The sequence below is a fragment of the Chlorocebus sabaeus genome, chromosome 29 (genome assembly GCF_047675955.1).
Source record: "Chlorocebus sabaeus isolate Y175 chromosome 29, mChlSab1.0.hap1, whole genome shotgun sequence".
Lineage (NCBI taxonomy): Eukaryota > Metazoa > Chordata > Mammalia > Primates > Cercopithecidae > Chlorocebus > Chlorocebus sabaeus.
Window position 1 is genome coordinate 15,110,846 of NC_132932.1, and position 13,195 is coordinate 15,124,040.

General features: G+C 44.4%; 1 protein-coding gene across 6 annotated transcripts in view; it reads right to left on the reverse strand.

Annotated features, from left to right (window-relative positions):
- SV2B (synaptic vesicle glycoprotein 2B) overlaps positions 1 to 13,195 on the reverse strand; it is a 182,367-nt gene that overhangs the window by 81,472 nt on the left and 87,700 nt on the right. For 3 of the 6 annotated variants that reach the window (XM_073012989.1, XM_073012987.1, XM_073012988.1), the window contains one exon: positions 7,417 to 7,532. The exons of the other annotated variants lie outside the window; for them this stretch is intronic. The gene's annotated coding sequence lies outside the window, so the exon portion shown is untranslated. The remainder of the gene's footprint in view (positions 1 to 7,416; positions 7,533 to 13,195) is intronic. 6 annotated transcript variants of the gene reach the window in all.

A 13,195-nucleotide genomic window follows, 5' to 3' on the forward strand; every position in this document is an offset into this window, starting at 1 on the left:
TCCTGACTTCCTCTATTCTCCCTCTTTTTATTTTTTATTTTTATTATTTATTTTTCTGAGACAGGGTCTCACTCCATCACCCAGGCTGGAGTGCAGTGGTGCGATCTTGGCTCACTGCAGCCTCCGCCTCCCAGGAGGCTTCAGCCTCCATGCACAGCTAATTTTTGTATTTTTTTTTTTTTTAAGTACAGACAGGGTTTCACCATGTTGGCCAGGCTGGTCTCGAACTCCTGGCCTTAAGTGATCCACCTGCCTCGGCCTCCCCTACTGCTGGGATTACAGGCATGAGCCACATGCTCAGCCTCTCTTTTTAAAATCACTTTCTTTTTAAAAATATTTTTTTCTTTTTCTTATTTTTTTAATTTTTTTTTATAGAGACAGGGTCTTACCATGTTGCCCAGGCTGGTCTCAATCTCCTGGGCTCAAGTGATTCCCCTACCTCAGCCTCCCAAAGTGCTGGGACTACAGGCATGAGCCACGGTGCCCAGCCAGCTTCCTTTATTCTCTACCAGAACATCCCTCTACAATTCCACTTTACCTTACCATTAAATACACCCAACGAAGAGCACTTACTGTAAGCAACAACTGAACACATCCCTGTATCAACACGTGTGCCCTAAGTAAATGCTAAGACTGGCAGAATTAAGCAGTGAATGTTAGCAAATTTGAGTCACATCAACTCATCTAACGATGGGACCCACATGGGGGCCAGTGCATCCAGCAGGAGCACAGAGGAACTTTAGTAGGAAGGCAGCAGACAAAAGTAGGAAGGAAGGTAGGGCCAGATTGAAAAGGGGCTTCAGACAAAAGTAGGAAGGAAGGTAGGGCCAGATTGAAAAGGGGCTTCAGTGACAACAGAGAGTTGACTAATTAACACTTAAAACTTGAAAAGTGAAACCAACACAGATAGATTTGGGGTTAAGCCCAAGGAAGAAAGAGTGCAAGTTTTCTGGAGGGCTTTCATTCTTGCTTTTGTTTTTCCTGAGAAGCAATATTTCTTTGGAAAGAAAAGTCAGAGCTATTAAAATGGAAGCCTCTGCTGCTACACAAATCTACCTAGAGAATCACGGCACACAACGTGGGTTTTTCTAAGAGAGCATCTATAAACAGGTCATATTTCTGATGCACTTCAATCTCCCAGAGCAAAGAAGAGATGTTATAACCTGGTGGGCATTTCACATGCATTTTTTTTCCACAATAGAGTTGATTCAAAAATAATTTTTCTGGTTGAAAGCCTAGTTTAAAAATACTGAACAGTTGGGTGCAGTGGCACACGCCTATAATACCTGCATTTGGGGAGGCTGATGTGGGAGGATCACTAGAGGCCAGAAGTTTGAGACCAGCTTGGGCAACACAGTGAGACTGCTGAGTCAAAAAAAAAAAAAGAAAAGAAAAAAAAAGAAGGGAAGGGAAGGGAGGGGAGGGGAGGGGAGGGGAGGGGAAGGAAAGGGAGGGAAGTGAGAGGAAGGGAAGGGAAGGGAAAGGAAGGGAAGGGGAGAGAAAAACAAACAGCTTAAGCCATTAAGCCAATGGCAGAATTGAGTGTGATCCTGAAGACTGCCATAGCTATGATCAAATGAATCATCAAAGAGAAGGCCACACACCCATAATCCCCTTCTCATGAGGCTGACAGACTGCCTGCTGACACTTCTAGCTTTTAAATTCTGAGACTACCAAGGAAGGAAGTCCTGAGAACGAGCCCTTCACTCCATTCCACTGGCACTGCCTTAGCGCAGCTCTCACCTCACTTCCCTGACACCACCAGCCCCCACCGCATGGCCTAAACTCTCTTAGTAACTTCAAGATCTTCAAACTACTGTTGTTGATTTGGCCATACAGGACCCTTGCTGAATGACACCCAGCCCGCCTCTCTAACATCATTTTCTCCTTTTCTGGTCGTCCCTCCCTTGGGGCGTGGCCCTACTTCATTGTCTTCATCAGTCAGGCATTTATTCCTCCAACACTTCTGGGGCATCTACTGCCTAGAGGGCCTATGCCAGACACTGGGAACACCCAGGAGAATAAAACAAGCTCCTGCCCTCGTGTCCCGTACAGTCCAGTGAACAGATATTTTAATAAGCCTAAGAACAATAGACTTTCTATAAAGAAAGGGTCCTCTCTTCACACATAAGATATTCTCTAGCTTCTGGTTCGTTTGAACCTTTGCAGGTATATCAAAAACAGTAAAAACTCAAAGCTGGCATGAAACTGGGGGAATGTATTGCTCCAATAGGGGACACTGGCTAGAAATTTGATCTCTTCCTAAAAGACTCAAGAAACTTTGCGAATACAGTTCTAGGAGTTACTGAGGTTAAGGAAGGTTGGGAGATGGGCAGGCTAGAAGAGATGATATCAAGGAGGATCCAGGATCATTCCCCAACACACCCCAGATGCAAATCTGAGAGCAGCTAGCAGGCTAGAAAAACCACCTCTTTATGTCTCAATTTGCCTCTGCTCTGACTTTAGCCTTTCTTGAAACTACCCTGTCCTTTGCTGCAGTCTAGCCTAGCAATAACCCAGCCATGGAAATTCCCTGTCCTCTAGGATTGCCAGCCGTCTGTATTCTCCGCAGCTTAGACCTAACTACTCACCACCTCCTGCTTGGTCCGGGTCCCCAGTCCCTGCTGCCCAGTTACGGCTCCACCCCATAGACTATCAGTCTGCAGCTCTCCTGGCCTCTGGAAACCTCCCCATCATTTCTCATTGGGAAATTATCAGTAGTGGCCTCATAGATTATCTTGCAGTCCCATCTAGTTCCCCGAAATAATAATTTTTATTTAAATTCACCTCAGTGTGTTCCAATTCCTATCTCCATCTCCTGATTATCCTGCCATAGACTCAGCCCCCGGGTGTCATTGGCCCTGTGGTTCTCTCCTGCCTGGACACACAAGCCCCACTCCAGCAGATCCCTGCTCTGTAAGAGTCCCCTCTGTCTCCCCATCCTCTTCCCCAGTTCAGCTTCGGCAAATTACAAACTTTGTAATTAGAAAAGGGTAACGTGTTGCCAGGAATGCAAACATATTTAGTGCTAAAGCCTAGTGTTTTGTGCAGTTCTGGGCTCTGCTCCAAATTCTGGAGTAACGAGGAAAGACAAGGGGAAAGGAAGAAAGCCTTTAATGAACTTGTAGTTTCATGTCAGGAGTGTCTCGCTCATGATCTCATTTAATCCTCTCAAAGACCTGAGAATTTGGGTTTAGGTAACAGGAGCTCAGAGAGGCCAAGAGATTTGCCCAAGGTCATAGCCCTGGAGACAGAGGCACAGTCAGATTCAAACCCAGGTCTCTACTTGGCTGTCTCTGCAGTCATATCTGGGCTTCCCCATATTATTACAGAACATCACATATTATCTCAGTCTGGCACCTGACAGGCTCAGCTAATAGTGTGATGAAATTCCTCACCATGCCTTTTCAACTGTTTGGCTTTCCTATTCAAATTACTCTTACATGTTTGGCAAGGAAAGATTTCAAATGTTGACGTTCGAAAAACTCTGCTTAAGCCATCAAAACTAGTACTGCCGGCCAAGCACAGTGGTTCACACCTGTAATCCCAGCACTTCGGGAAGCCGAGGCAGGGGTATCACCTGAGATCAGGAGTTCAAGACCAGCCTGGCTAGTCCTATCTCTACTAAAACTACAACAATTAGCTGGGTGTGGTGGTGCACACCTCTAATCCCAGCTAGTTGGGAGGCTGAGGCAAGAGGATCACTTGAACCTGGGAGGCAGAGGTTGCAGTGAACTGAGATCATGCCACTGCACTCCAGCCTGGGCAATAGAGCGAGACTCTGTCTCAAAAAAAAAAAAAGTACTGCCACAGTCGCTCATTGTAATTGCTGGCTAGATGGTAAGCAACTTGAGGACCAAGTCTATCTCTGACTCCTCTGTCGCCTATGTAGCAAGAAGCAGGACCTGGCACTGATAGGCACATAATAAATAGATTATTACCAAAGAAAAAGAAGAAGATTGCATTCCTGCACAACTGAAGCCAAGAATAGTGGAAACCCACACAGTCCATTGTGGCATCATTTAAACTGTCTGTGGATACTGAAATGAACTCCAACCCTGCCATGTTTTGGAGTCCTGAATGGAGTAGAAGAAGTTGATGAGTGTAAGGGAGCCACCCAGCTGGGTGACAGGGAGAAGATCATTTTTTTAAAAGATGCATCTTCATTGCCCTCCTATTGCTAAATTGCCTTCTTACATAGACGGCTGTCAGATACAAGGAGGCGGAAAGACGAATTTTTGAGAAGACCTGGCAGGAATATTTTTGTAGGCTCCTCAACAGCTACTAGACTCATCCTAGAAGCAGATGGCACATCACTGCAACATGCTGCATGAAGGACAATTCCTGCATCAGGCGTCATCTGGGGTCCACCCCCAGAGCTGTCTGCTGCTGTCATCCGGAGCCTTGAAACCAAATACATGATGTTTTCTGTGTTCCATGAATATGAAACTGTCATTAGCAAAATGATATTTAGCAACTTTCACCTCTGAAATCAGCTAACATCATGTTGTTTTATTTTCAAGGGTGGGGGGAAACACTCTTCTCTTCATCGTAAATCACAAAGCAATGATTCCCCCTAGAGATATAAGAAAAAAGCAGTTATTTGCAAGCTGTTGTGCATACAAATAGAGGTATAGACACACGAGTTTTTGCAAAATGCAGAGGGCTTAGTGGTATCTGCTGGGGAATTTGAAACCAGCTGCTCAGACACCACTAGGTTTCTACTACATCAGGAAAGCTCCAGCTGTTTCCACTGGGATCACAGACGCGGGTGAGATTGTCGATATTGATGGGGTGCAGAAAATGTTACCCAAAAATATGGCACCTTGGAAACTGAGAAAACAGCAGGGGTAGGGAGGTCCCTCCGCCTTCTCTGGCCCCCTTCTCCCCTGAAGTGGGCCACAGACACTAGAATTCCACTTGCCTCTTCTTCCTTGATGCAGGCGATAAAACCTGGGAAGGTCACTCTCTGACCTTCTTCCTCGCTTCGCCCCTGAAGGCCCTCACGTGGCAGGTGTCCTGCCCTATACCTCAGAGGAAGAACTGTCACACAGGATGTCAAGAAGAAACTGAACAGGCCTTGTTAAGTCCTCGCAGTTTATTACCAACAGAGCATGCTCTTTTGCCCTCCAATCATACTTCTGCATGACTGTCCATAAAAATACACAGATTCCCTTGTTTCTCTGGATCATGATTTCTGGAGGTTCCTGTTTTAATATAAGTTCTATATAAAACTTATATTAAATAACTTGGTATGCTTTTATTTTGTTATTCTGTCTTTGGTTATGGGATGTCAGCTATGAACCTTCTGGTAGGTGAGGAAGGGAAATTATTTTTCTTCCCTACAACATCAAGCTGACCAAACAGACTTAGTAGATATTCCCCCCAATAAATTGACCCTTGGTTTGCAGGCGAACAAATTGTTTCCTTGGTGGGCACCACACAGACCACACACACAGGCCTTTTTCAGGTACAGGAACTAGAAAGAGTCCTTCCTAAGCCAGTTTTTTGCTCTTAACACATGATGCCTGCCACAAAGGAGTTCTTTAGTCCCACCTTTTTAGATATCTGACAGGAAAAAAAAAAAAAATTGTTTTAAGACCAGGCACAGTGACTCACACCTGTAATCCCAGCACTTTGGGAGGCCAAGGTAAGAGCATCGCTTTAACTCAGGAGTTCAAGATCAACCTGGGCAACATGGTGAGACCCCGTCTCTCAAAAAAAAAAAAAAAAAAAAACCAAAAATGAAAAAGCCAGTCATGATGGCATGTGCCTGTAGTCCCAGCTACTTGGGAGGCAGAGGTGGGAGGATCACTGGAGCCCAGGAAGACCGCAGTGAGCTAGGCTTCTGCACTCCAGCCTGGGTGACTCAAAAAAAAAAAAAAAAAAAAAAATTAAAGAAAATTGCTCACAGTCCCATTTCACATCTTTCATAGAGGTATCATCTTGCCCTAAGTCTTAACCAAAATTCTCCCTTCTCACTCTCCCAAGACTCTCTGGAAAATACATATCCTTTGGGTTGGATCAATCTGCTTTTCTATTTGGGATGATGTGTCCAAATAAAATATCCTAACATCGAACATCAGCCTTCAAACTTCTCTGCTGATCAGGGGACCCATTTCCCCTCCTAAACACCTGCGATTTAAACGTGCTCTTTTATGTCATGTAATACAATCAAGTCAAGAGAAAACATAACAGGCACTAGGGCTAACATTTATATCCTATGAGGATATCAGTTAACAAACCAGAAGATAACTCCATTATCCTTTTAATGGACACTCACCCCAAACCCCACTCATTCAAAACATTTTTATGACTATTAGCTTCCAAGTAGGCATTGCCCACAACGTCCTCATATGGATGAGCTTCCTCAAGTCCCAAGCAAACTGCAAGTTTTTAATCTGATTCTAATCCAAAGAAATTCCTGAAGAGGTTTCTGACTTTTACTGAACTGAAATTCAAAATAGAAACCATAGTCAGGCCTTTGAAGAACAGCCCCATGTAGATGAGCACATCACCCATATATGACAATGCCATACATAGGGCTATATACATGAAGAACCTGCTGGAAGGGGGAGCTTCCTTAACTAAATACAGTAGTCATTGGCTGGGCATGGTAGCTCACACCTGTAATCCCAGCACTTTGGGAGGCCAAGGCAGGGGGGATCACTTGAGCCCAGGAGTTTAAGAACAGACTTGGATACACAAGAAGAACCTGTATCTTAAAAAAGAAAAATAGCCAGGCAGGTGGCATGTGCCTGTAGTCCCAGCTACTCAGAAGGCTGAAGCAGGAGGACTGCTTGAAACCAGGAGTTCAAGGCCACAGTGAGCTAGGATTGCACCACTGTACTCCAGCCAGGGCAATAGAGGAAGACCCTGTCTCAAAAACAAACAACCACCCACAACCACAACAACAACAAAAACAGTAGTTGTTTCTGGTGTAAAAAGATAATAAAATTTCAGGACCTCTCATATGTATCAGGCCAAGGGGAAAAGTTAAGCCCTGGCAACTGACTCACATAACACAGCTGTTTTTCTCCTCCAGTGTGTGACTGTTGCTTTCTGACCTTTGGGTTGAGATTTTATACATTAACTGAACTCTATTCTTTATTCAAACCTAGACTAAATGATATTGGAGATAGACACCCTTGTGATTGTTGACTCTTTGCAATAAAATGTTAAGCAACCCCTTTAGAGTATAACCAATAGTAGTACAGCCAATCAAATCTTATATCTATGTTAGACTTTGTATGAAAATGTTGTTATCCTGGGCAGGGTGTGGTGGCTCACACCTGTAATCCAAGCACTTTGGGAGGTCGAGGTGGGTGGATCACTTGATGTCAAGAGTTCGACACCAATGGTGAAACTCCATCTCTACTAAAAACACAAAAATTAGCCAGGCATGGTGGTGCGCACCTGTAATCCCAGCTACTCCGGTGGCTGATGCAGGAAAATCGCTTGAATTCAGGAGGCAGAGGCTGCAGTGCACCGAGATCACCTCTGTACTCCAGCCTGGGCAACAGAGTGAGACCCTGTCTCAAAAAAAAAAAAGAAATGTTGTTATCCTATTCAGCACCTCCATTTTTGCCTAGATAAATGGTTCTCCTTTTTCCCCACACTGGGAGCACTGGTCACCATTCTTTGGTGTAGCTCTGCTTTCCTGATATCAGCCCTCACACTTTATGCTTGAATAAACTCTTTTAACTGGATCCTGAACTTTTTGGTTATTTTAGGTTGACACTAGAGAAAGGAATCACGCGCATTGTACCAAGTCAACAAAGCTTTTTAGAAGAAAATGAGAAAAAAGAGGAAAAAGAGCAGCAGAAATAAGGATGGATAAACTTCTTTCTAAACAACAGTGAGTCTATAATCTTTTAGCACATGGTTATTTCAGAAAACAAAAACAGCAGCTCAGACTTCAGCATCAGACCAACCTGTATTTGAATGCAAGCAAAGACCTCATTGCAAGTTAGGTCTTTCAACCTGTTTTCTACCCTCTCTCAGCCTCAGTTTTCCCATCTGTAAAAATTAGCTTACAAGGTGGTGGCAAGAAATAGAAGAAAGTATGTGGGCCAGGTGCATTGCCTCACACCTGTAATCCCAGCACTTTGGGAGGCCGAGGTGAGCAGATTGCTTGGCCCAGGAGGTTAAGACCAGTCTGGGCAACATAGCAAGTCCTCATCTCTACAAAAAATTTAAAGATTAGCCGGGCATGGTGATTCATGTCTGTAGTCTCAGCTACTCAGGTGGCTGAGGTGGGAGGATCACTTGAGCCCAGGAGGTTCAAGGCTACAGTGAGCTGTGATCGAGCCACTATGCTCTAGTATAGATGACAGAATGAGACTCTGTCTCAAAAAAAAAAAAAAAAAAAAGGAGAAGAAGAAGAAAAGAAATAACTGGCCAGATAAGCACTGGTGGATGTGTGTAAATTTAAAAAAAAAAACAAACACTACCTATTATCATCAACTCTCAACTCATTACAAATGTGGGTTAAATTTTCTTCTAAACAAAGAAATAAAGGCATTATCTTCATGCGCCATCTAGTAGAATTTGCTACAATGCCTATTACAGTAGCACCTGCCTCAGTTGGCTATTGACAACTCAAAATGTGACTGGTGCAACCAAGGAACTGAGTTAAATTTTAATTAATTTGGATTTGTAAAATAAAACTGTAAATTAAAACCCTTAGCTCTCCAGACCAGATGGATTCCCTGTGGCTAATAGAGATGCTCTAAATTTAAAAGCAGAACCAGGTGGACATAGCGGGGTGAGAGGGATTAGTCCTGCGTGCCCTACCAGAGCCAGGGTAAACTGCAGTTGGAAGCCTCCCATCCCAGCCCACTTAGTAGTTTGAAATAAATATCTGACAGAGACTTCTCTTTTGGGGCTTGGAAACCACCCAACCAGGGCTCAATTATTTCAACTGATCAGAACTGAACAAGTTTGAATCCTTCATTTGCATAAATGGACCTGATTGAGAACCTAGGCAAGAAGGTTTCCTATTTAAGCAAGATTTTCTCCCTTTGGTCTTCTGAGAGCACTTTAACTTGTACTAGAGGCTGTGCCGAGAGGGGTGGGGGAGAGAGAGAGAGAAGAGAGAGAGAGAAAGAGAGAGAGAGAGAGAGAGAGCACTATCCCTTCCTCCACAGATCTCATGGTCTTTTGTTTACAGATTTAACATATAGGAACTTGGCAGAAGTCCCCAGTTTGTTAGGACAGACCTCACACTAGACTCCAGGTCTCCATATTCCAGCACTTTTTCTACTGTACCCTCCATTTTTCTCAAAGAAAATGCCCAGATGAAGGAATCCAGATTATTTTTATTTTCACTAAAATCAGAGGAAACCCAAGCTAAACGGTAACAAGATTGCCACATTTAGAATACTTTAAAATAGAAACTTAATAGTGTTTTTGAATAAAGATATGAAGGCATTTCATCACAAAGGCTTAAGCTGTTAACTTTTACAGTTATTTGCATTTAAATAGAACACTCTTGATCCTTTTTAAAATGTTTCAATACATAACAGGAATCCAGGTGGAGGGGGAATCCCCACCTTTTCATTTCAGTGGTACCAGGCTCATGCCTGCTGACCTCAACTATTCCAAAGGCTCGCCCTATTTGGTTCTGAATCACCTCGACCACAGGGGATGGCATAGAACCTGTGGACACCTCAAGGGTGACTATGCAGTTGGACAGCCAGGCCAGGCCCCTACTTGGGGAAGTCCACAAGGAGAAAGGCTTGTAGCTCAAGTTCAATCCTAAATCTTTACAGGAAAGCAAAGACTCTCAAAGGATGGCGTTTGTTCTGTACTCAATGGGCACTAGACTCACTAGAGGTTCTTAGGCAGGGAATTAACTGCTGGATTAAATAATGCAGTAGTAATAAGACTGTCATCCCAAGCATTTACAAAAAGTTACTCTGGTGGCTACTATGATACCTACCCAGCCCCACAAGCACACCCTTAGGGCTGGAGCCCTCACTCCCCAGCTGCTGGGAGTGTGGGTGGTCGTCAGTCCTTCCTAGGGGTTGCCTGAGAGTGAAGAGAGGGGCTTACCCAAGATCACACCTCTTCCCAGAGCAGCCTGAAGCCAATGACTAATTACTGTGGGGATAAAAAGGCCAGGCCCATTGGCCCAACTCAGGCCAACTCTACAACCTTTCCAGCTTCAGCACTCCCTAGAGTGATGAGACTGCAGCCCCACTTCTCTCTCTGGCCAATCCTGTTTCTTTCATCACCACCCCACCCCCACACACAGGTGTTGATCCCTAGAGCATTAATCCAGTGTGCTAATCTCCCTCTGCTTCCCAGGGAACCCAGGTAACAGTATGTGCCAGCCACTGTTCTCAGTTTTTATAGGTACTTACTCTTAGAGGTAAGTACTATTATTTTCATTTTACAGATAAAGAAACTGAGGCTAGGCCGGGCGCGGTGGCTCAAGCCTGTAATCCCAGCACTTTGGGAGGCCGAGACGGGCGGATCACGAGGTCAGGAGATCGAGACCATCCTGGCTAACACGGTGAAACCCTGTCTCTACTAAAAATACAAAAAAAAACTAGCCGGGCGAGGTGGCGGGCGCCTGTAGTCCCAGCTACTCGGGAGGCTGAGGCAGGAGAATGGCGTGAACCCGGGAGGCGGAGCTTGCAGTGAGCTGAGATCCGGCCACTGCACTCCAGCCTGGGTGACAGAGCAAGACTCCGTCTCAAAAAAAAAAAAAAAAAAAAAAAAAAGAAACTGAGGCTAAACCAAGATCAATCATTTTTCCAAAGATACCCAGGTGGCCTTAGGAGATCTTGGGAAAAAAGAAGACATGATATTGGTAAATAAACATAATAGTGACTAATACAGAGTGAGTATTCAACTCATTCATTAATGTTTTTCATTCATTCTTCAAATATTTACTGAGCATCTACTATGTGCTAAGCACTATTCTTAGCACTGCGGATACAGTAGTGGACAAAGAACACAAAGTCCCTGACCCCACAGAGCTAACCTTCTAGTGCAGAAAAGGCAAGAAATATACAAATAAACAAGTAAATGCATATCTCATACGAGTGCTAGGCAGGAAAATAAAACAGGTCAGGGGAGACCAGAGGTGATGGGGGCAGGGATAGGACTATTTTATGTGGAGAAGTGAGGAAAGATCTCATGATCGGTGACATTTGAGTAAAGAAGAGAAAGAAGCAGGGAGTGAGCCATGTAGATATTTGAAGAAACAGGAAGTTGAGTAAAGGGAGCAAGCACAAAGTCAGAAACAGTGAAAGAAACTGAACAGAGGTGACATGCTCTGGCAAATTTTAAAAGGATCACCTGGCTGCTGTGTTGAGAATAGATCTGATGGGGTTGGGGAGTGGGAGGCTAGGGACAAGGAAAGAGGCAGGGAGGCCAAATAGGAGTCTCTTGTTATAACCCAGGCCATACACGGCAGTGGCTTAGACCAAGATGGTTAGTGATGGGAGTGGTGGAAATTGTCAGATCTATGTTGCAGGTAGATCTCCTGGATTTGCAGATGAATCCCACAAAAGGTGTGACAGCAACAAAGGAAAAGTCAAGGGTGACTCCCGGATTTGGGGCCTGAGCAGTTGGAAGGATGGATTTGCCAAGAACTGAGATGAAAAGGCCTGTGGGAGGAGCAGCTTTGGCTGAAGACGGGGCGGGATCAGGAGATAGGGAGTTATGGAAGTTAACTATTATAGGCAACAGAGTTCAGGGAGAAATGTCTCTGCACACTGCTTATGAAAAGAGAGTCTATAGCCAGGCTACCCAGAGTTGAGTCTCAGCTCTCATGCTATTAACTGTGTGACCTTGGGAAAAACACTGCACTTCTCTGGGCTTCATCATTCTCACCTGTGATGTAGGGAGAACATCTGCACTGACCTTCTCAGGTCATTATGAAGCTTAAATGAGTAAATACATGTAAAAGTATCTAGAACAGTGGCTTCCATGCAATCAGCACCATATTAGTATTTTTAAATTCCAGTGAGGTTCCCAATGGATGTAACACTTGAGGATTTGTACATAGTACAAAGAGGTACCCAAAAAGGGTGTGATTCACTGGACTGGACACTTGCTTCCCAGAGAAGACGAAACCTGAGCTTGAGTTTGGAAGATGAAGAGGAGGGAGTCAGGTGGCTAAGGAAGTGGAGAGTGTGGGGGAGCATTCAAGACAAAGGGAATAGCATGTCCATTTTACTGAAAATACAGCCAATAAGGCAGCAAAAGCCAAACATAAAATGGTTATTTTATGACACATATATTAATCCTTTCAGATACTGTGAAATCCAGGATGTGTCCAAAGAGATGGAGAATAGCTTTCAGTTTTGTTTTGTTTTGTTTTCAGAGACAGGTTCTCCATCACCCAGGCTGCAGTGCAGAGGCACGATCATGGCTCACTGCAGTCTTGAACTCTTGGGCCCAAGCCTTCCTCCCACCTCAGGCTCCTGAGTAGCTGGAACTACAGGCATGCACCACCACGCCTGGCTAATTTTTTTGAATTTTTGGTAGAGATGAGGTCTCACTATGCTTCCCCGTCTGATCTCAAACTCTTGGACTCAAGCGGACTTCTTGTCTTGGCCTCCCAAAGCTGGAATTACAGCTGTGAGCCACCGTGCCACGCCGGCATTCAGTTTATTTATTCAAAATGAATAAACCCTAGTAGTATCATCTGACCTTCTCAGGCACCTGTCTTCACTGAGTTGGGCCGGGTCCACTACCACTGACCACAACCATGTGAGACCCATATTGACATATTGGGACTCTTTATAGCCACCACGCAGTGGCCCCAGTGGACACCCCTATAGTTTCCTCTCTGATCCCCCAGGTAGATGCATTCAAAAAGTAATCAACAGGGATACAACAGCATTTGTCTCCCTTCTAGTTATATTTGAACATGTTTCAAGGCCATATGGCCCAATCAATATCCCTAAACTCTCTGTACCTTACTGTTCCTAGCAATTCTGCTGGAGAAATAACATTTCAAAGGTCAAAAGCCTTATTCTGGCAGAACAAACCTGCTTGATCTCAGTGAAATGGTCCACAAAGACCACAATCAGAAGTAAAGCATCAGATTCCCTCAGTGGAAACCTTACCTTTTGGTAAATTATCAAATACCAGAACAATAGGAATAGAAAAGGCTTGAATGCAATAGGAGAAGCTTGAAGGGATGTGAGATCAAAGCATTTCCTGGACCATTTAA